General features: G+C 40.5%; 1 protein-coding gene across 1 annotated transcript in view; it reads right to left on the bottom strand.

The window, feature by feature from the left end:
* The window catches only part of NELL1 (neural EGFL like 1), a 665,093-nt gene that overhangs the window by 175,315 nt on the left and 466,273 nt on the right, over positions 1-23,505 (bottom strand). The window lies entirely within an intron of this gene.

Here is a 23,505-nt window from a genome sequence, read left to right as displayed (position 1 = left end):
ACATGACCACTATCTATCTTTACTCTTCTCCTTTGCAGTTAGCTCTTTGGACAATTCATAAAGTGATGAGATTATGATACCACAGGTAAATAGAGGCAGATAAACATGGAACCATAACCTTGCTTGGTCTTTTCATGACCATGTTGTGATAAATTGGTCTCAAAGGGCACATCCCAACAAGCATGCATGTGCAGAGGCACACATTTTCTGCGTGAAAAATAGCAGCAGCACATATTTGTGCTGCTCCTATTTGTCCCTGGGCACACCCCTGCAAGCATGCTCCAGTGCACGGCAAATTGACCTGTGTGCAGCAGGGGAGGCTGGGACCGCAGCCTTACCTGGGGTCCTCCCAAGGCAGCAACAGTGCTGAGCCAGCTGCCCAGAGCCTGGCCAGCAGGCAGTGTGGCTCTGGCTGGACAGGCTCCCTGTCTGGAGGTGGATGTTGCTGCTGTGTGTACCATGCCACTTTCTTTTTCAGTGGCAGTTTTTTTTGACACTGGGATCTTCTGGTGTCAAAAAACCTCCACGAGGCTACAAATTAGCAGTGTGGCAAATTGGTGCATATGTGCCATGTGCAGTTTGCAGCACCTCAAACAGGTTTGTGACACCACAAGCCATGTGTGAGTGCTCATCCGGACACACCCAAGGAACTCTATGCCAACTTTTTAAAGCCTTTTGCCAAAGGTAGGGATGTGCGTGGTAAAATAATACTATGCTTCAGCAATCTGGAATCAGAATAGCCCTTGGAATAAAGATCTCCTGAGGCTGTTCTACATAATGTCATGATGCTGAATCTATCCATAATTAATAGAAGTATCTTTGTGCCATGCAATTACTTAGAGCTACCTTTCTCTCTCTCCTCAGGTCCATTGGTAAGTGGAGGTCAGTTGGGCTAATGAATCTGACTCACACATGCAAAGAAGGATCATGAATCCTGATCCTTTCCATTAAAAATAAAAAAAATGAGATGCATGGAATAAGAAAATGACTAGTTTGCATAGAACAATCTGGATGTTGAAAGGGTGGCTTCCATTTTTACATTAATACTTTGTACCCACAGTCCAATTCTAGGTAGGTAGTCACACCCACAGAATGAACTGACAGTGTGGGTAAAATAGTTTCATCTCTACTTTCTTAATTCACACACAAAATCAGGTAATCAAAAGGGCAACTGGAAAAAAAAAACCCTGGTGATGCCCAGTTCACTGTCCCTTTCAGCACTCACACTCTGCTACTGGGTGACACTGGAGACTGGGCAAGACAGACCTATGGTCTGACCTAGTAAATAGCGATTCTTATGTTCTTATAGTCTTAAGTACCATAACTTGTATCTGCAATTAATTATATAGCTGCAAAATAGTGAGATCAGTATGAGTCCACAAAGAAAAATTAGTGCCATCTGTTTCTGAGAATATATACCTTTATACATATACTCAATCTACTGCTCCAGTGACCACAATTTTTTGTATATTAATAGACATTGGGTTCTTATCAAAAGTACTATAAAGGCAAAGGAATGATCTTTATTGACTTGAGAGTTTGAGAACAAGGTATAAGTGGTGAGCATTCAAGAATTACTGTTTTATCCTCGTGTTTCCAAGTTCCCATTTATCCACAGTTGCAAAGCTTGCTGAAGGTTAGTTGTTTGCTCCACTGCCTATCTTCCTTTGCACTTCAGTGCTCCCATGTAGTGTACATTACATAAAAATTCAAAGTAGTTTTAATTCATTTGAAATGGGATATATAAGTATAAAATATTCTTATTATAGTTAGCCCTTCTAATATTTTTGGTGCAAAAAATTCATACTTTAACAGGCAACTATAATCATCCCAGTGAAATACAGTGCATGGTACATGAATATATTTCCTTATGGACTATATTTTTCAACCCAGATCTGCATTGCCTCTTTGCTACAATATAATTTTACAATGTTTAGTTTGCAAAAATTGACTAAAGAGATATGTAGTATATTGCTTTGCAATGGAACATTTAATTTTATGGTGAGGATAATACATTTCTTTTAACAAATGTATCAGTTCCCTGATAACATCAATAAACTGCTTCATAGCTGTTAAACACTGTGTGGGGAAACTAGTAAAGCTATGGTATTTATTTTTGTTACTGAAACATGCAGCTTAATCTACAACTCAGAACACTATACAGCCCACGCACTGAATAGCAACTCATGCTTTACCCACTTCCAGCAGGCCAGATCACTTATATAGCATAGTTTATTTAAATAAATACTCCATGGTAGTTACCCCTCAAAATATCCCAGTTTTGGTTTTTGCAGTTACATAGTGCTACACGGATGTTTGCAGTATTCTATTTACAAGTGGAGAAATTCTGAAAAAAATATTCAAGCCCTAGTATCCGCAGTTCTCCACAGAAGGCAACCTTGGGTTTAAGTGTCTAACCTAAAGTCTGAACACTATTTAAGTCTAATACAAGCCTTTTTTTTAGGATTTCCTCACTTTATAAGGGAGTATTATAGATATTGGGAAAACATTATTTAGTTACATAGGAGACTGAAATATTTTAAAGAATGACCATTCTATAATTTTTAACAAAGGCACCCATCTATGCTTCACACCACATTGACGTGACAGGCTAAGAGAATCAACACACAGGTCCCACAGATAGCCATTGTCATTGTATTCTTCATCACAAATATCGCAATAAAAGTAATCCTAAAAGAGGCATCTGGAAGAAACTAACCAAATTTAATGATGTTGAGAAGACATGCAATATATAATGAGTAACATGGAAGAAGGTAAGATTTGCGAGGGGAGGGTCACTCAAAATATTTGCAGCAATTTGTCATAACCTGCCATGGATTCTAAGAGAGCTTGAATGATGATTGTTCTAAGTGGGTGTATGTGCTCTAAAACAGTTGTGCTAACTATTCCACCCGAATGTGTGATGGGCTTCTGATTTTGCCAACCTCAAGGAGGATTCAACACCTTACATTTAATTGTGATGGACAGGAACTGGCTCGCAAAGCCTGGCAAAACAGAAGTAAAATCATTGTTCCAAAAAATGTATCTCCAATATGCTAACTACAGCAAGTCATCTTTAAACTGCACTCACAGTGTGAGTGTATCTATGCCAATAACTAGAGTTAAATTTAAGATCATCCTTGAAGCCAAACCATCCATAAGGCTGCCATAAGGTGTCACACAATATTAGCAGTGTTATGTGCATGAAGACCCAGACATAATTCACAAGATAAACCCACAGTTTTCTAAAAGGAATACATACTGTCAAAATCAATCTGGCCTGTCATGGACTTTTTGAGTTCTCTACCTCAAAAAAAATTGCTCTATTTTTTCTGTGTAGTCAAAACAAGAGCAAAATCTAAGAGTTGGCATTTCCTGAGGAGTGCCTTGAGTTTAACAGGGGGAGCTTTGAGTTTAAAATGTTGAGAACCACTGATGTATACTATAAGCCTCCTTAGCTCAACCCAGGGGAACAGTCTAGCCCTCTCCTCCTCAAGGCTCTACACTCCTGATGCACATATGGTCAACACTATTCCTCCTTCACACACAAGCCATCCTCTCTGTGCAGTGAAATAGGAATTTACCCATGTGCTGCTGCTGCCCTTTAGCATAGGAAGTCCACAAGCACAATCCTACAACCACCTGTCCTCTTCTTTCTACAGCCTGTAAGCCGAGATGCCCAGAGGGATATGAATAGCTCATAGACCAATTCCTAGAAGGACACTGATTTGCAAATAAGCAGCACATTATAAATGGCTGTGGCAAGCACGACAAGATAGAGCAAATACAAGACAAGGTTTTTTTCCCCACCTGGCATGAGGAAAAAAGCCCCTTGCCTCATAATTGCGTACAACAAAATCTCACTAAATACATTGTCTATCATTAAACTGCTGCCAATAGCAGAATGCACTCAGTAATGGAAACTAACTATGAAGTTGATCAAACGCTGCCAACACTTAGCATGATTATAAAACCTATGGCCAATATTGGGAAAACATGCACATGGGAAACTTTTTTGTGGTCTTTAAAAAAAACAGTCTGGCAGTTCTTCTCACAGGAGGGGATGACTATGAGGTTTGGAAGTACTGCAATTCTAGGCGAGCACTCCGAGAGGCTGAAGCAAACCCCAACACCGTCTCCTGGTGCCAAACAAGCTGATGGGAACCTACCACAAGGATAGATTAGTGCCACCAATCTGAATAAGATATATGATAGTGCCTGTTAAATGCAGTCCCTCTCACTGTCAACTCTTTTTTCAAGTCATAGTGAACCATGACATCTCAGACAGTTCACCCAGTTCCTCTGCTGCCCCTCTCTCAGGCTGGCACATATGATTAGTGTGGCCCTACCCTCCATGCAGTTAAGTCAGACCAGGTTGCTCTGCACCTCATCTGCATATAAGTTGTTGAAGCATCCCAGGACTCGTGACAAGAACATCTGGTTGCAGTCAAGAGTGGGAGACTAATTAGCACATGGATCCTTTGTGGGGGGTACCTGGAGTACACACATGTACTTCATTGTTGGTTTCCATTGATGAAAACATGCTGCTTTTGGCAGTAGTATAAGATAGATCATGTATTTAGTGAGATGAACTAAGTGTATGGGTATTATATGCAAATTGCTACAGCCATGTTTAGTTTCAAGGTTACTGTTTTCAAGTGTGTTCCTCACTTCCATGTGCTCAGGGAGAGGAGGGTCTGACAGTAAGGAGAGAGGGGAAGGGGCTGCCAAGGGAAAAATTTGGGAGGAAGCAGAGCAAAGAGCTACCTGACCCTCCAAATTGATTTTCCCTGCTGTAGCAGTGGGAGGGAGGCAATTCAACGCAAACCTCCAATAATTAGATTCTATACCTGGAAAATAATAAAAAATAATAAATTTTCCATATATAGAATCTAATTATTGGGGAGGCAAGGGGTCATCTTATAATCAGGGTCATCTTCTATTTGAGTAAATACAGTATAAATCCCCACATACCCTGACTACCATGAATCATGGTCTCCCATGAAGGAGGCCATTTACAATAGTAATTTCTGCCATACAAGCTAGCTTAAAATGCTGGAAATTCAAGGACATGTATGCATAATACATACCAAACAGACAAATACAGAAAACATATATCTGTGCAAAGAAAAAGCAAACTCATATTTACCTAATGATGCAGACTAGTACCCCTTGATATTCCAGGACTGATAGCCTAAATTTAAAACTTCAATATTTCTGAAACCTTAAAATTAGAATTGGGCCTGGAAATATTACAGCAAGCCAAATTTTTAACCCATTACAACTAACTGAAAAAAAAGGAAAACATACTATGAAATCCTAACTTATTCATATTACTCATTCTGTACAGCGCTCTGTTACCCATACCTTATTAGTTCAGTATTTGCATACCACTCACCGTGCTTGAGGAATGAAGCAATGTCAACTCACAGCTGATAAAAATCATTGCAGCACACTACAATATCACATGAACTCCATCTTACTATGAATCACTTTACCCTATGTGCGTCTAAAAACCAGGAATCTCTCTCAGTCCTAATTGAACTCTTCTGTCAAGAATGAAAAACATCTGCAGACAAGCAGTACCAGTCTGGTGGTTGAATTTCTTTTTAATCAAATAGGATTCACATAGCCTATTACCCCTTTACCAAACCAAAGACATATCTAATAATGCATAATGGAAAATATAATTGGAGTGGTAGTAAAGCAATTTTTTAAACTATTCTGTACTCCCATTAGTTTATTTTAGCAGAGTGATGATAACTCTTCAAATGAATTGCTTCAGCTCCATTCAGAGGAAAATAAAAGTTGCAAAACTTCAAAACATCCCAGATTGACTTCTGAGCACCTGGGAACAAAAACCATGGGTGTTTGAAGTTATTTTGAGTCAAATCAGGTTTGATCTTTTGAAAAAGGTATGATTTCACTGAGGAAAGAAATGTCAACAAAACATCTATAATACATACTGACAAGATTTAGTCAGATCATGGGGAGGGTGCGGGGAAAATCTTTTAAAAACTTTCTGAAACCTAAAACCTAAATTTATGTTGTTTTTCTATTCTTTTCAACTCCCAACAAAGAGCTTTTTTAGCTTTACTTTTAGTATTTTTATGCTACATTGATACATTATATTGTGTTTGTTTTGAAATTTCTGCAATCTATTGTTACCCACATGAAATAGCTAGAGAGCTTTATTCTGCACTGTGCATAATAGGTAAAACAAGAAGAAGAAATTAAAGTGCTTACAATGTACATAATCAGAAGTAGATAGCAAGATAAAAAGAACAGTACCAAAGGATAATGTCGTAGGATAACGGTTGCCTACTGTTAGATAAATAACAAGGCAAAGCTTTTAACAAAACTAAATGTTAAGAGGAATGCAAACTTCAGTTAAACTTAGCTTCATTCTAATATGCAATATGAATGAGTACATATGGTCCACCCTAGTAAAGCTTGGGGAGGTTGCATATTCATTGCTTTTGAAAAGGCTCAGGGAATTTTTTTTAACATCAAACTAAAATGTTTACAGGAAAAATGTACTATTCATGGATGGACCTCTGATTGGGTGCTCTTTTCTCTTAAGTGACTGAAGTGTACAGAATGGCACCCCTGGAGTCTTAAGTACTCTATTCATCCTCATCATAGATAGTCAGCCGCAGTGAAAGATTATTCCCACGCCCATGCTAGCATGCCCCAGTACTGATCCAGGCTACTATATTTATCTGAAATAAAGCTTTTAAACTGTGCTATATATGCCACATTAGCCAACACAGTAATGCTCAAGCTCTGGGGAGTTGGCAGCACATCAAAACAACCAAAGGGTAAGATAAGAATTTAACATACTTAGTGGAGTACTGTACACAAATAATATTGGCTTTGGAGATTTTCATTAAATCGTTAGGTTTTTTTCAGTTTGCAGAAATATACTTTATTCAGTTGTTGTAGATCCTAGCATTTAAACTGACAATTTAAGATGAAGAAACTAGGCATTTACACTCAAGAAGTAACTGGCTGTTTCCCATGATGCATACAGAAATTATGTTTCCCAAAAGGGACATAGGAAAATACAGAATCTAGGTATCAGAACATTTAATGGGACACGGCCAGTACCCATTGCTTTGAGTTCTTTTATTGGTGATTAAGATGACAAACTGAGAATTACAGTTCAGATTTGAGGTTGACCTGTATTGGTCTTCTATATTTTGCTGCTGAAGAGGTACTTCAGTGAATCAGAAATATTTTTCAGTTGCATAACAAGCCTGCTAAGGTAAATAGGATTACAAAATTCAACATGTGGAAACTGTGTTTGGTATCAAACTAAAGTGGCAGTACATGGAACAAAAGCAACACCCAGGAACTATATCTGCCAAGGGAACAGCGTATACATGTGCAGTCTAGGCAAGTATTTGTACACTATTTACCTGATGGGAAATCAAAAGTACAAGAATGCAGAGGTAAATATTTGCAGTTTAGAACTGCAGAGTGCCTTCTAAGTCAGTACTTTAAAATGGTAAATAAATGCCATGGTAAATAGATAGTAAATACAGCACTATCTATCGATCAACATTTTAAAGCTAGGTAAACTGAGGCACAGCAAGGTTAAGTTGTGTGCCCATAATTGCAGGGAGTTATTCACAGAACTGGAAACAGAATCTAAGAGTCTTGTCAATCATGTTCTCTAACTCACCATAATATTCTAACACTACCATGCACTAGAGAGAATGTCCCAAATAATACCTTAGCAAACACTTCTATATCTTTGAACGACAGTAACTTTAGTGTAGGAACTGCTCTCTTAAAATGCACTAGTTATAGCTGGTTATATCAGAAATTGTTTTAATGTGTAATGTGTTATGCTTTTCCTTTACGGTAGTCATTTTTAAAGCAAAAGCAAAACATGAACACAAAGCTAGTTTCGCAATACCCAACAGCTTATGAAAATGTGATGAAGCTCAAAATCAGTATCTTGATGATGGACTTCATCATACATAGTCCCAATAAGGTAACAAGGTGCACATTCATGTAAGGCTGAGATGATTATGTTCAGTCCAAACTTCCTGCTTTCCCAAAGCAATGGTAGTTTAGCAATGGAGTTTCCAAAGAGGAAATGTAATTCTCTTAATAAAAAGACAGCTTGTTGCATGTAACCTCAACTGATTTTAATGGGATTGTAGCAATGTGACAAAGAGGATTTAACCCAAAGTCTTTGGCACCTTCGTTTTTAAAGTAGTCTTCTTTCCTTTAGTGTCTATAGCTCTACTCATGCTGTGATTAACTTGCTTTTTGCTCCTATTTTCTGCCATCCCTAGACTATGCCTAAATCAGATTAAAGCAAACAATAGAGGATTGAACCCAGAATTCAGAAGACACTGGGAACAGACAAGCCCTGTCATCAGATACCTTACATAGAATTTGTTTCCACTAGGCTAGCCTGCAACATTTAGTATTTCTAGTAAACAGAGCCCTTGGAAGAAATCCAGATTCTTTAATCCAATCAAAATCTATCATGTTGTTCTTCTTGTTCTAAACAGGCAGCGAGGCAAATACTGCATTATCATGAAGTGCACTAATTGATCCAAATGCAGTGTAAACTAAATTAATGGGACTGGAAATGTTGGCAAAATTAAACATAGCATTCTTAATAAAATTGAAAATAGCTTACTAAAGCTGAAAATAGGATCCAAGAATCCCAAGGCATGTTTATTTCTGTTTAAATAGATGTCTTCCTGTAGAATGTTATTAGCTCAGCAGGAGCCCCTATAAGAGAAGCATTTTTCTCCTTCTCTGTATTTTTTGTTATGTTTCTATGAAGTTCAGCATGCCTGTAAAAGCTTCTGCCAGTCTGTGTAAAAACCATAATTGTGGTAAAGTAATATTAATATCCTGAGAGAACATGTATTGGAGTTCTGTGCTGCAAATTCAAACTAAATAGCCTATATCAAAAATGGAAGGTTTACTTTCCCATCTTCCAGACAGTGAGTTACTAGACACAAAAAGAAGAAAATACCTAAAGGAACAAGGAGGAATCAATCCTCATTAGAAAGATTTTGCTTTACAAAAAAAGTATGGAAAGTCCTTGGCTGCAAGACAGGTACAGATTCCATCTTTCTCCTCTATCACTGAAAGGAACCAATCAGTACTGGCAAAAAATACAATGGAAGGTACTGAACTGAACTCTCCTCTGTATGTACATTCTAAATTAGATGCGAGAGGAGGACAAAATATCTTGCAACCAAGAGAGAAATTACTGAGATGCCTCTACGGCAAGCATTTCAAATACAATCTTCCTAAGCTATATCTGAAGAGAAGAAAAGCCAAGCTGTCATACAAAATTACAGGGACTTCCTACAAGTACTTAGGGGTCTTCAGAGAACTCTGGACTGGGAAAATAGGAAAGTGTGCTTTATTTCTTTTTTCAGGATGTTTTGAGAATTAAAGCCTGCAGCAAGACAGATCTTGACAGAGATGAATAAAAGGCTGGCTTTTTAAATGTCAGATCAATAGCTAAGGATTTTGGGAATCTTGAGAATCAAACCTGGTGGGCCAGGTCTATACTGTGCTAGCCACTGAGAAACTTTTCCATCCAATAGACGCTTTCCTGCTTTGAACCAAGATTTCCTGGATTTGCTTGGAGCAGTCCCTGCCTGTTGGACTTAATCAGTCAACTGATTTGGGTAAAGAGTCACAGTCTGGGTGTAGTATATGACCTTGATGCTGTGAAATCAGAACAGGTACAGAAGGCCCCAAAGCTGGACTGAAGGCTAATTCTGTACAAGGTCTATCACCTTGTAACTGTGGTCTGTTCCTTTAAGAGGGGGCAGCCGGCTCCATTTAGTAGCTAAGGCTGTGAGTAAATTCCTGCTAAGAGAATGATCCATTTGGAGCTTTAAAACCCAGACAGGCGGGAACAGTTTGGAAGGAAGGAGCCAACTGTGAATGGGACACCTTGGCGCATTGAGAAATCAGACTTCTGTGCTGGGGGTCAGGGTTCCCCTCTGAATGCCCATGACAGGACAGTAGAGTTTGGTTTTTGTTTGCTTATTTGCCTATTTTAGTGGTTCTCAACCTTTTTGGACTTGAGGCACGGCTCCATAGCTTTGGAAATTGAGCGACACCCAACTTCAAAGACTAATTTATATATTACTGTGCTTTCCCCTTTGTAGAAAGGCTGGGCAGTGGGGGTGGGGGATTGGCCTGCTCTTACCTGCTTATCACCTCACGCCTCATGACCATTTATGGCACCCCAGTTGAGAATCACTGGCCTGTTTGAATTTTAAAGACTGTGTCTGAATTGGGAGGAGTGTCTGAAGAGCTACCCATGGAACAAAGTCACCTGCCAAAGCCAGCAGGCTAAGCAACCTGCTTACACACCCAGAATGCCTGAGCCAGTACAGAGCTACAGTGGTCACTACAATGATCACTTTTGATCTCGCTGACTGCACTGGGAATCAGGGGAATTAATAGAAAAGTATAGTGCAAAGCTCTGTTCTTGGTAGCCAGCAAACCTATGATAATGGAACACAGGTCCTATGATGGTCTAAATCAGGCTGCTTGATCAGGAAGTCCATTAAACAGTGATATGCGGTTAGTGAGAAGTCATCAGGTTCACTCCATTCAGAGGGCATCAAGCCAGAATGTCACCATCCTGAAGCAGATCAAAGAGGGAGAACCTTCTTGTTACATATGTATAACTTAATAAAGGGGTTCTGTAAAAATCTGAACCATCACAGTTTAAAATACAGGTGTTAATGTTAGACAGGTCAGTTTGATAGCTCTAGGTCATTCACGTGTAATTCATATTGTTTGGGGAACACTTTTATTTAATCTGCACATGATCCAATTCAGCTCTTACATTGCCAGTGAATCTGTGACTGATATATTTGTCTGGAAGGGACTGAGAAAAGCAAAGCTTTCTATATGTTCATGGGCTAGAACCACTAAGTTAATTATGAAACACTATGATATTGCAGTGCGAGTATATCTACAAAGAAAAAAAAGAAGGTAAGATCATGTTATGGGTATTTAAAGCTTTAATTCCAAGCATTAGATTACAGCTGGGTAGCTATACCTGTGAAAACACATTGTCAGATTCCACCAGTTCAAGTAAGTGCCTAGGGTCCCTGGTGGGCTTGTACTGCCATGCTAACATATATATTATCTATATTCACTACTACCAGGTACTTTACTAGCTAGAGTACAGCTACTGTTGGTAAAGCTATCTCTACCATGGTCGCATATTCATTTTGTTGTGCATCTGAAGAGGTCTAGCTTCTTCCAATCCTGGTTGTTGGGCATGTCTTTTGATTTCTCCAGACTTGCTGAAACTACCAACAATCTTGACTTAGGTGGGAATGGAAGTTGTTCAGGAATCACCTGAGAGAACTTTTCCACCCATTTCAATGTGGGTTGACTGGTGGCTGACATGCCAGAGCCCTTTAGTTGATACTAGCATGCCTTTATTGATGAGAACAATCACAGAAAAGGCTAATGCAATAAAAATGCCAAGAGCTTACAAATGTGGCAAAAAATATTGTTTCAATATCTAAGGTCTCTACAATATGAACTAGGACATTCTGAAAGGATTCAAAGTCATCAGATGCTGGGGCAGGAATGTATGTGACTGCTTTATCGAGTAGTGATGATGACTCTCAGCAGGGACTTGGGATATTGTTTTTCCATTTGTCCTTACAGTTATTAGGAACTAATATTGGGCTCCAATGGCCTAGGCAGTGATACTTCCAGAGAGCCTGCTTTCTTTCCTTCCTAAAAGAAGATTTGCCGTGGGACACTCACTTTTCAATAGAATGGCCATGGTGGTGTTATATGGGTACTGGCTCAACTCATCTCCTTTCCACTTCTGCCTGTGAGGGATCCCCATTTCAGCCAAAGAATGAAGAATGAGTGCTCAGCACTGGGGAAAGGATGCATTCTGATGGTGAAGAAGACTAATACTCTTTGAATGGAGCTACTGGGTGTGTCTACACAAAATGCAATACTGTGCAGTAGACTAAACTACTGCACAGTGAAACATCACTAGGTAACCATGTTAATAAGCTACTGTGCAGTAAATTAGCCTACTATGCAGTTAGTTAGTGCCTGCATAGTAGATAATAGTAAATACAGGTAGTAACTAACTGCACAGTAGATAATGTGCAGTATGGCTCATGTAGATACTGACTGGGAACACATTTGCTCCCAGTCAACCATGCCATCGGGGGTCCAGACCTGGCACTGCTCAGTTCCTGGGTCCCGTAGAAGCTGAGAGCTGATCAGCACTAGAAGCAGGTCTGTCTCACCCCCCTCTCCCCTCCATCCCAGCGTTGTGGGGCTCCTGCCTCCCCACAGGAGAAGGGAGCTGAGCTGCACCGGGACTGGGGAGCTACCTGTCAGGCAGCTAGCAGCAAGCCCTTGGCTGGACCAGGAATCCCCACCAAGCCAGGGGATGGCTGGGAGCTGTCCCACCAGTGGGGAATCTAGCAGCAAGCCCCTGCCTGAGCAAGCTGACGGCTCACTGCTACCTACCCCACCAGTAGGACAGCTCCCGGCTGCCCCTGGCTAAGCAGGGAATCCTCACCTAGTTGAAGGCTCGCTGCTAGCTGACTTGCTGGTGGATTAAGGTAGGGGGCTGGGATCTGCCCCTCCACTGCAGCTGTTTCCCACCCCTGTGCCCCAATTGCCCAACTGGGGCATGGGGCTGGGAAAGAGCTGCAGGGAAGGGGACTCTTCCCAGTCCTCTACCCTAACCACTCAATCAGGGCAAGGGGTTGAGAAACAGCTGTGGGGGAGAAGCAGGCCCTGGCCAGCCCCAGGCTATGTGGAGAACCCCTGCTAGGCACAGGGCTTGTCCCCAATTGCATGCGGTGGAAGAGCTCTGCAGCAGCAGGTCTTCTACGCCATGCATATCAGGACCCCTTCTGATGTGTACGGGGCCAGGAGACAGCTGTTCCTTGGCCCTGTGTGCATAGGGACCGGCTCATTGGCATCCCCTGAGCTAGCACCCAATGCTGCAGAGGGGCAGAGCAGGGTGGGAGCAGCCCTCTCCAGGCTGCTCCCGTTGGGAGCAAATCTGTTCCCAAGAGGAAGTACATGTAGACATGCTTCCCAGTAGGCTTACTGTGCAGTATTTTTAGCAGGGTCCTGATATGCATGGGGTAGGAGACCGTATTTTTTACTGTGCAATAAGCCTACTTTGAATTAATAGCAGATGTAAACATGGCCACTGTCGAGTACTATCTCAGCACCAGACATATTCCCAAGCATCGTGATACTAAAGAATGATCTGCGAGGTCATATCTCTATTATTTAACTGACTCAATTGCTGGCATCAGAGCTGGCTTACCTAGCACTGCTCCCTTGGACATCTTATTCTTGGAAAAAGGATGTTTCCTTTTGTTCCACTTGAAAAAAATCTTTTCAGAGGTTGGAGCTGGGCCTAAACTTCAGCTGGTCCTACCTTAAAGTTAAAATCTAGGTTTTGTGTTCAGGTACAGATGCCAATGAAGATATTGTTGATTCAAGAGGTGCTAGTCCTGAAGAGTTTGTTGGCAACAGTATTTGGTGTAGTGGAGGCCGGTTCACAGGCAGTCTGGCTTAGTGGGCAAGCCAACAGGGGACAGCTAGAGACAGGAGTTGGGAGGCCAAGAGCCACAAAGGAAGGGCAGGAGCTAAAGTCCAAGTTATAAAATCCACAGAGAAATTCTAGAGGTGGAGTTAAAAGCACAGACTGAGGCAGGGTTCTAGAGTCAGTCAAGTTACCAAGGCAAAATGGAGTTCCCCAAAGTCAGAGTCCAGAAACAGAGCTGAGCAGAGGCAGAAGCCAGAAAACTAAAGAGCACAAGATCCAGAGGGGCTTACCACTGCAGACCCTTAGACAGATGTGTTAGTTGGCCTGCAGTCTGCTTCCACAGCTGGACTTTAATGGGGAGGCTGCTATCCCCAACAGCTAATCAGAGGGCTCTAACAGTAGTCAGCTGGTTCATCGGTTGGGTTGGAGCTACTGGTCAGGGCTGCTGATTGAAGCCAGCACCAAAGTAAACTCTGTTATTTCCATTGTGTTTTCTTCCTGTCTTCCTTCCACTCTGCAAACATGGGACTTCTTATCTGGTCTAAGGAACATTCACTGGTGGCAATCTTTTCAATTCTTTGGAGGGGAAAGACATCCACATCCAAGATGATTTATATTGACTGCTCAAGTGTGTGTACTTTCAGCTACATATTCCACAAGTGACAAGTCCTGAGGACTTATATAACAAATATTTATGGGGAATAGACAAAAAAAAAAACACGCGTTACGGTAGTGAGTTGGGAGGATGAGATCTCACAAATCAGGCAAGGTTGAAATACTAGGAGTTTTAAGTTTGCCATGGCAGTTGGCATAAGGCATTTCATCCCAGTACCCTGAAAGTTTTACCCTCGCTCTGGATAAGGAAAGAGGCAAGCATACAAGTTAAATAATTTTGAAAAATTAAGTACTAAGTTTTCTTCATCTAACCTGTCAAACGATGTATATGAAATGCAGAAAAAATAGGAGCAAAAGAGACCTTCAGTGCCGAAGGCAGTAAGAAGGAATGTCAAGAGCATCACTGCCACTCCATTCTTTATGCTTTTGCCAGAGAGCTTAAAGAGGTAGAGGGCATGTGTGTGGCCGCCTCTGGACCTACTGATCTTGTGTCCATTAAGCATATGTGCACTTACAGGGATATTCACTCTGACACACACTCAAAGAAGTTCTTGCTTGGTAACAGGAACAGCTTTGAATCACAGGACCAGTTGTTAAAAATCTGGTGTGAGGAAGGGTAGGATTTTGCCTAACTTTGCCTCCCTGATGCATTTGTGGTAAGGTACATTCTAGGATCGTCAAGTCATTTTCTTCTCTAATATTAGAAGTAGAAACTAGACCTGGTTCAGAACTGTTAGGCAGTTAAGTTTCCCTCACCACATCCTGTCCTCTCTGGGTATTTATATTCATTTATACCCAGTTTACATATAAAAAAAGGCAATCCACATTCCATTACCTCACCTTATACAGCATCTCAGTTTAAAGTAAAAGCAGACTCCCTGTATTCAACAGGTGTAAATCCAAACCAGAACTCCAATGTGAGGTCAGGTTTTGTGCTCACAGAGTACCACTCAAGCCCTGAAACTGTTCTCCTTATCCACTGATTGAGTTACCAATGATAATCCCCAAGCAACCTATACATTATTGGAGTTGCATGGAGACAGACTCTGAAGAAGATTCATTATTTCCCTAATGTCACTGCTTGAGAAGCCTCTAACCTGGTCTCAGATGGACCAGCCAAAAAAGTGAAAGGGGGTTGTTCAGGCAGTATTGTAATAAAGATTTCACGCAGGACTGCTGGTGAGAGATTGATCTATTATCCAGTTATATTGCTTGGATTAGTTACAAAAGGTTACATAGTTCAGTCACACAGTGGGAAGCAAAATCAAAATACTCTAGTGGCTTCTGTTATAAGCCATTTTCTTTTATTTCCAAGTGTAAAAAGTTTCAATTAATTACATTTTAATCATAAATTCTATTTCAGTCATAAATTTTAATATATTTCAAAGGGGCTACCAGGAAGATTTTTTCTTTCTCCACTGAGAATAAGCCTAATATCTGAGGATTTGATTTAGCTTCCCCTTATTATCCTGAATATAAGACAAGGCTAGCCAAAGAGAAACTACAGGGAGGAATTGTGCCTCAGACTCCATACAAAACTTGGTCCTGAGAGGGATGTTTTTGCTACAGTCTTTATCAGGAGAGGCAAACTCCCCACAGTGTGTTGGTTTAACTCTTCCTGTTTTTTTCCTGCCCACCTACTTGAGAGGACGTAGCAGGTGCTGAGCTCTTTTCTCTCTTGTGCCCAGATCCAAGCCCTAATGAGACTGAGTGGAGAGGAGAGGAGTCCAATGTGAAGTTGATCATTAGGTTTTCTCCTGCTGCAACTCAAGACAAAAATGATATATTCTGAACATTGATAAAAGCTCTGTAAAGTACACTAGGTGAGACTAGTTAGTGTCTTAAATAATATTACCTTTTTTCATGAGATATCAAATGAATTTCTCTACCAATGCATCCTGCAATCCTGTTTGCTAGTCTCACTGCAGCTGCATAAAATGCTGCTGGCTTTTGGGATTTCTGTACAATAACTCTGAAATCTCTTTTCTTGTCACATTGCCACAGCACCATTCTATTTAGCAGCTATTCACTTTTTAGTCTCTTTTTGAAACACATTCATTTACATCTATTTTACATGAACTAAATTTGGCATTAACTGTAGTAGACCAGATGCTTAAATGATATACGCTCAGACTGCGGTGCTTCTCTTTATTTACTGTTCTAGCTTGTGTTGTATCAATTTTTAAATATTTGCAAGTGTGATGGTAAGAACTGAATTTTTCAACAATTTTACCTCTGTGAATTTTAATTTCTTTCATCCAGGTAATTATTTCTTTGTGTTTCTGCTTATCTTCATACCAGGAGATCAGTAGGTTTGGAAGCAGATATATAGCACAGGGCACAATTTTTAAATTGCATCATTTCTTTTGATTTGGACAGCATGGGAGAGAGGAAGAATGCAGGAGGGAAGGGGGGTAGTTTGCTTTTTGTCCTTTAGTTTCAGTTGGATACGACAGACTTCTGTACTTCTTGTTATAAAATGCTGTGTGCACTGTTCCTCATAGCTGTTATATTTTACCAAAGAAGTGGATGCATTCCAGTAGTGATGAAGTGAGACTTTCGGAATACCATCTAAAGAGAACTGTAATTCTTCAAGGTGAAAGTGTGAGATAAAAGTTTTCATAACACTTAGATTTCTCCATCACAGAAACCCTAGTGAAGAAAGCTTAATAAAACCTAGAGCCAGGTACAGACATAATACTTTTACCAGTATAAATGGTCAGAAACCAGTGTATACAGCTATCAGACAAGATGCTCAGCACACAAAACTCATCTATACCCCAAACAGAAGAGAATTTCGACATCATTGACTGGTTTAAAAATGATGGAATCCAGTCTAAGATTTGCCTGCCCCCATGAAAGGGCGAATGTATGTTCTGTTCACTACCAATCTAAATGGTGCTGCTTACAGAAAACCTCGTAACGTAGGTTGATTCTACCTCGGGCTTTTTGACTGTCCATACCTAGCCTAGATAAACAAACGTTTTCAATCATTAGTGATCAAATTATGCTTTATGTTTAACAGCATTTTTTGAACAGAGAGCCAATATACCCTAGCACAGGGGTAGGCAATGTGTTCTTAGCTGGAGAGCTGAAAAAACCACAATGTCTACTTTGGAAGGTGCCAGAGTGCCAGCATGTCAGAAAAACAAAGGTGGGGGGACATGGCAGGATGCACTGCATATTAGTACATTTAATGATCATAAATGTTGCCTTTGTTGTTGTGTATTCCTTTTTTGTTGAGCATGTTGCAAAGAGAGAGAGAAAGAGAGAAAATGGAGAGCAGAGACACAACTAGACACACACATATACACACAGAGAACCAGAACACACCCAGAACAGACACATGCACACACACATCCAGAACCAGACACGTGTGCACATACAGACACACAGAACCAGACACATGTGTGCACACAGACACACAGAACCACATGTGCAGGCACATGGACCTGGGCTCCTGGGCCACTGGACAAAGTCCAACCCAACAATGCCCTGGTCCCACCAGAGCCCCTGTGCTTCCCCAGGGAGCCAGCCCCCAGGCTGCAGCACAGTTGGCCAAGGACCCGGCCTGGAGCTTGCCCATCAGCCCAACCACCCCACACAGCTAAGCCTGCAAAAGGTGCAGTGCTCCTGGCAAGGAGCAGCGCCAGCCTCATCCTGGTGGGGGGCTGGGCTGGGGCTGGGCTCAGTGTGGGTCAGAGTCAGGCAGGCTCAGCTGCAAGCCCTGCTGCAAGCAGCCTGGGCTCCGTGGTTGGCAGCAGCTTCCAAAGCCTGGGCCAGCTGAAGCCAGGAGGCTGCAAACAAATGCTCTGGGCTCTGGCATCAGCTGGTGGGTGCACGTGCGGAGCAGATGGTCGGGATAGGGTCTGCTGCAGCACAGCCCTCCCGCTGTCCACTCTGAGGTGCACGTGCAGTCGCTGCCAGTATGGAGCTGATGCCGGGGCTGTGGAGCCCGGCACAGTTGTTTGCAGCCTTCCTGCTGCCCAGAGCCCAGGCTGGCTACAAAAAGCTACGCCAGGCTCCACATCCCAGTCATCAGCTCTTTGCTGGCAGGCGGGGAGAAGTTGGGGTTGTGCTGCCTCAGGCCACTCCCCCACTGTCCGCTCCAAGGCGCGCATGCACCCACCAGTATGGAGCTAATGCTGGAGCCCGGAGCAGATGTTTGCAGTCTTCTGGCTGCAACTGGCCCAGGCTCTGGGTAACTGCTGCCAATGATGGTGCCTGCTGTCCTTACAGCAGGGCTTGCAACCACCCAGCTGCCTGCTGGGAGCAGCCCAGGCTTTGTGGCTGGCAGCAGCTGCCTAGAAGCCAGACTGGCAGTGGTGTGCTGAGCAAAATGACCTTGGGTGCTGTGCTCAGCACACATACTGGGGGTTGCTGACCCCTGCCCTAGCCATTTCAAATGTCTAGTTATGCTTCTCTGCAAATCTAACCACAATTGAGGAAACAACAGTTTTTAAAGGGACAAATCCTAAGGTCATTTGTACTGTAAAGACAAAATGCGTATTTCTTAACTTTGTCTGAAAAAGAAACAAATGTTTCCCTCTTTCCCCACGTGCTGCTTCCCCACCTTGTACTTTCATTCACAGTTCTGGTTCAACAGCACTTAATCTTTAGTCTAGTTTTTTCTCATCCATTAGTTTATTAAATTATTAAAGTGTATGTAATACTCAAGGATAGTTTGTCTGATCTTTTCCCTTTGAAATGTAATCCATAGCTCTAGTCTCCTACCTATTCTTTTTAACCCTTTACAATCATAGAATCACAAAAAATTAGAGTTGCAAGGGACCTCAGCAGGTCATCTAGTTCAACCCCCTGCTCAAAGCAGAACCATCCCCAACTAGCTCATTCCAGCCAGGGCCATTGCGGGCCCCAAAACTGGACACAGTACTCCAGATGTGGCATTACCAGTGCAGAATAGAGTGGAATAATTACTTCCCCCAATCTGCTGGCATTGCCCCTACTAATGCAGCCCAGCATGCTGTTAGCCATCTTGGCAACAAGGGCACAGTGCTGACTCATATCCAGCTTATTGTTCATTATAACCCCAGGTCCTTTTCTGCAGAAAATAGCCCAATTTATTTGCAAAACTAACATTTCTATTTGTCACCATATAAATACCCAATGATTCTGATCCATTACCCAGCACCATTACCTCTGGCTGCAAGCAAACTCTGTTGTTTTTAAGGATTATATATTTTGCCCCAGAAATATTTCCTTGGTCCTACAGAGACCTCTGTTGCCTCTATCCAAGTCTTCAGAGCAGAAAATAGATAAATATTAGGTACATATAAACAGAGTAAACACTACTTAACCAGGGCTAGGTTTCTTTTAATAAGTATAATGTCTTTATAAAGGATTACCTTGGTGATGGATTTTAATAATCAACAGAATCTCTCTCTCTCTCATGCACAAACACATACACACAAATGCAGAACAGAGAACAACATTTAACACAAGTGTCATGAAATATAAAGTGCTTTCAACTACCCCAAAATTTTTCTCATGGGATATAGTGAGAAAAATTCAAGGAACAACTTTATTTGTCCTTAGCAAAGATATTTCAAAGTCATTGGGGTCTCTCCAGGAGTTTTACATAAAGGAAGCTACATGTTCCCCTCCCAAATCAATTCAGTAACATATGCATTTCAAGCATGTACCAAAAGGTGCTTATGCAGACCATTCACAAATAATATGAAGATACTAATCAGCTGCAACAGCATATACGACATTTTGTATTCCAACCATTTTCACTTGAAGAATATTAAAAGTAACTTATAGAATCAACACGTACTGTGAGAGTCTTGAATAGAGGCAACATATTGAGCAGTTTCAAAAGATGCTGTATAACTTACTTTCTGACTGTGTACATGTATGTAAATGTAGTACTGAACAATGTTCAGATTGTATTATTTCAAATGGAACTAACGACATTAAAATCAGCCCAGGCAAATGTGTGTCTTATACACAGTGGGGCTGGAATGCAATCAGTTTACATCTAGCATGTATTGTGCTAAAATCCTCAAGGAAAATACTGAAAATGTATTAACTTTGATGATAAACTAAAGATTTAATAGACAATATGTTATCCAACCTTCCTGAAAAATATAACCTTAAGGATAAGAGGCAAAAAGGAAACTTTTAATCTATAAACTGATTATTTTCTTTTGTCCTTTAGAACAGTAGCGAGATTTCAGATTTTAGTCTTCATAAATAATCTCTCTACTTAAAGATCACCTTAAGTAGCATTATCATTAGAGGGTGTATGTCAACTTGGACATCAAAGAATAAAACAAATACAACTTCAAGTAATAGCTGGTTTTTAATACATTAATATTAGTGACAATTATTTTAACATAATTGGCTTCAACAGCATTGAAAACAATATTTATTAACAACACTTAGTCCCCATCTCTATGGTACTTATCAAAACAATCTAAGATATATAGATAGTATAGACCAAAAGATTATAATTTGTCTACCAAAAACTCCATGTCTTTTCAGTTGTATTGAGTGTTTTTTTACTTCAGTTGTCAATGCAACAATCCACCCAATTTTTGAGTAATGCATTTGCCTTTATAAATAAGTATTTAAGTAGTTAGGACTATTCAAGATGAAAATTTTTCCTAAAATGAAGTTGTTTGTATTGCATATATTGTTGAAAACAATAAAAGAAGTTAGGCTCTTTTGAAAAATTACCTCAATTGATACCAAATGGCTTTTGTACTACAGATTCAGTATTATATTCTAGTTGCATAGGACTTTATTATGCCAGCATGTGATCAGTCTCACTAACTCAAAAAAGAGACTTATATGTTTGTTCCATGGAGTTGTTCCATCAGCCCAAGAGTGCCTGGAACAGCTAATGCTGTTGCTACAAACAATACCCCCAAATCTTATATTTCATGGCTAACAAGTAAACTTCCATAATGCCTAGCAAGAATTATCCATTAAGCTCCTTAAGTACAGAGCCCACTGAAGTCAACAGAAAGACTCTCAGTTTTTCACTGAAGACTAATAGTGATATCACTCATGGAGGATTATGGACATGCCCTGGATATTTCAGTGTCTGAGACTGTACCACGTGGTTATCTAGGAGACTCACTGACCAAGAAACCTATTAAGTAAGATGTTCTCTTTTTTACAGAATAAAACTTTTCTGTAAGTATTGCTCTTTAATAGTATTGTCACATAGATGATGATGAATGAAATGTCTGTCATTTTTTTTCAGTCCTATATATGATTTACCGCCGACAAAATAATGCTGTAATTTTTCATACATCAATGTCTCCCCTTTCCTGCAAGCCAGCATGTGGCAATAATAAAGTAACTTATTAAGCTAGAGGTCTTACATAAACAAATATAAGAAATGTTCATAATATGGATTTTCTAATCTCCAATGAGATCACCTAACAAAATGTAAAATCTCTATAATAGATTCTTAAACAAAATTTACATTGTAGAGGCTGGTGAGATAATATGAGGAGTTGAGCTGAAAGAGCTGATTTCCACTGGAATCAACACTACTCCTAATCAAAGCTAAAGTATAATTGTAACTCAGACATGTAGCAATTTCATGGTACCTCACTTATAATTACGGCCACAATATCTACCTCTTAGTTTACGTGTATTGTACTAATTAACTCATTAACAATGTCTTCAGGTAAGCCTTTTCTTTATCTGCAGCCTGCCTTTCTGATATCCTTAACAGAAGAGATAAAGAGGAGAGCAGTGAGCATGTCCAAGAGTCCTGTGCTACAAATATGAATGATTTATTTAATGATACCGTATTATCTTGGGAAAGCTGTGAATTATGGATAATACAGAGGACAGAGCTTCAACCTTGACTTAACCCATTTAAATCACTGCAGGATGCAATGATCCAGCTTCAAAAAAGAAACATCTGTGATGCTACAGCAGGTGGTACTGTCACAAACATTTGCGATCTTTCTTGGTCATTCTTTTTCCTGCCATACAATGTGATTACATAATGCCCACAACAGTAAAATAGATCAAAGTAACAGATGCCAAACTATATTGCAGAGAATACTTACAGCCCTGCACTGGGAGGCAGAGAGTACAGATCTAAACTGTAGCCTATTGAAATCAATGGAACTTTTTCCATAAACTTCAGTAAGCTTTGCATCAGGCCCTAGATGATCTTAAAAGTTGTCTTTGGCTGTAATTTATATGATTTATGGAATTTAGGACAAAGGCATACATATGATGAGCAGCAAGATGAAGAAGCTGTTAAGTTCAACTGCAAATACCAAGGAAGCAATCAGTAGCACAAATAGGGTTAAAAGTCCTTCTTTCAATCAAGCCAGGGTTTTTCACTCAAAAAATTCAGGAGCTGGCACTGAATACCTTTTCAATAATGACCTAGTGGTGAATGCATTTGTCCATTAAATGGAAGACAGAAACTGTAGCCCCTGCTCTGCTGAAAGTGGTACGGTCTAAGCACCAGCATACACAATGATTCGTGGTGGCACAATCCAACCCGTCTTCTGCATTCTTGGCTTCCCAGAGTCCAAATTTCAAGATTTATGGCAATAGAAAGTGAGCATGCAAAAAGGAGCATTATTTTGTAGCCTATTGCTAAGCATATTTGGATGGAAGGAAGAAATTCATTTTTTTCCAGTCCCAGTTCCCAGCATTATTTCTGCTTTTTATCCAATGACAGTCTAATTTAAAATGTATAAACAGTCAAGGAGCCGGGATCATAACCTAAGACTGCACCCATGGCAGGGTCCTCATCACTGGGTACAGAGTCATACTCCCTCTTTCTTGTTTTGCTTGCCTTCTAGTCACATGATTCTGGTATTCTTGGCTTATAAATAAAAGATATGTCAAGCCTCAAATTTACAATTTATGTAATAGTCACTAATGCAGTAAACTCCATTACTTATCAATCTTAGCCCTTATTTGATTTCAAATTATCTATAAAAAAAAATCTCATTTCCAAAAATGATGATGTAGGACCTCAAAGCACCTTTTACTTCTGTCACTGATCTAGATCCAGCCCGTTTCCAGTAGGTTTCCTATTCTGTTACGTTCAGCAGTCTATTTGCTTGCCCACAAAGTACATTTCTTTGTTTTCTGTTATGTTGTTCAGGACGTTCCAACAGCAAGTACTGCATCATACATGATGCCATCCAAATGTCTTCAATCATCATGTCTTTAATTTCCAAAGGCACATTCCACCACCAGACCATTTCTGCTCAATTCACAAACCTTCTTCTGCAGTGCTCACAAAACAGAAAAGGACTTCCAGACCAGGGTGGAAGAAGAAGGTAATCCAAGCTTGCCAAAGTAACAGTGAG

The sequence above is a fragment of the Gavialis gangeticus genome, unplaced genomic scaffold, assembly GCF_001723915.1.
Source record: "Gavialis gangeticus isolate Ggan-Ray unplaced genomic scaffold, GavGan_comp1, whole genome shotgun sequence".
NCBI lineage: Eukaryota > Metazoa > Chordata > Crocodylia > Gavialidae > Gavialis > Gavialis gangeticus.
Note: the sequence above shows the minus strand (reverse complement) of the source record. Positions and strands in the feature narration are given on the sequence as shown.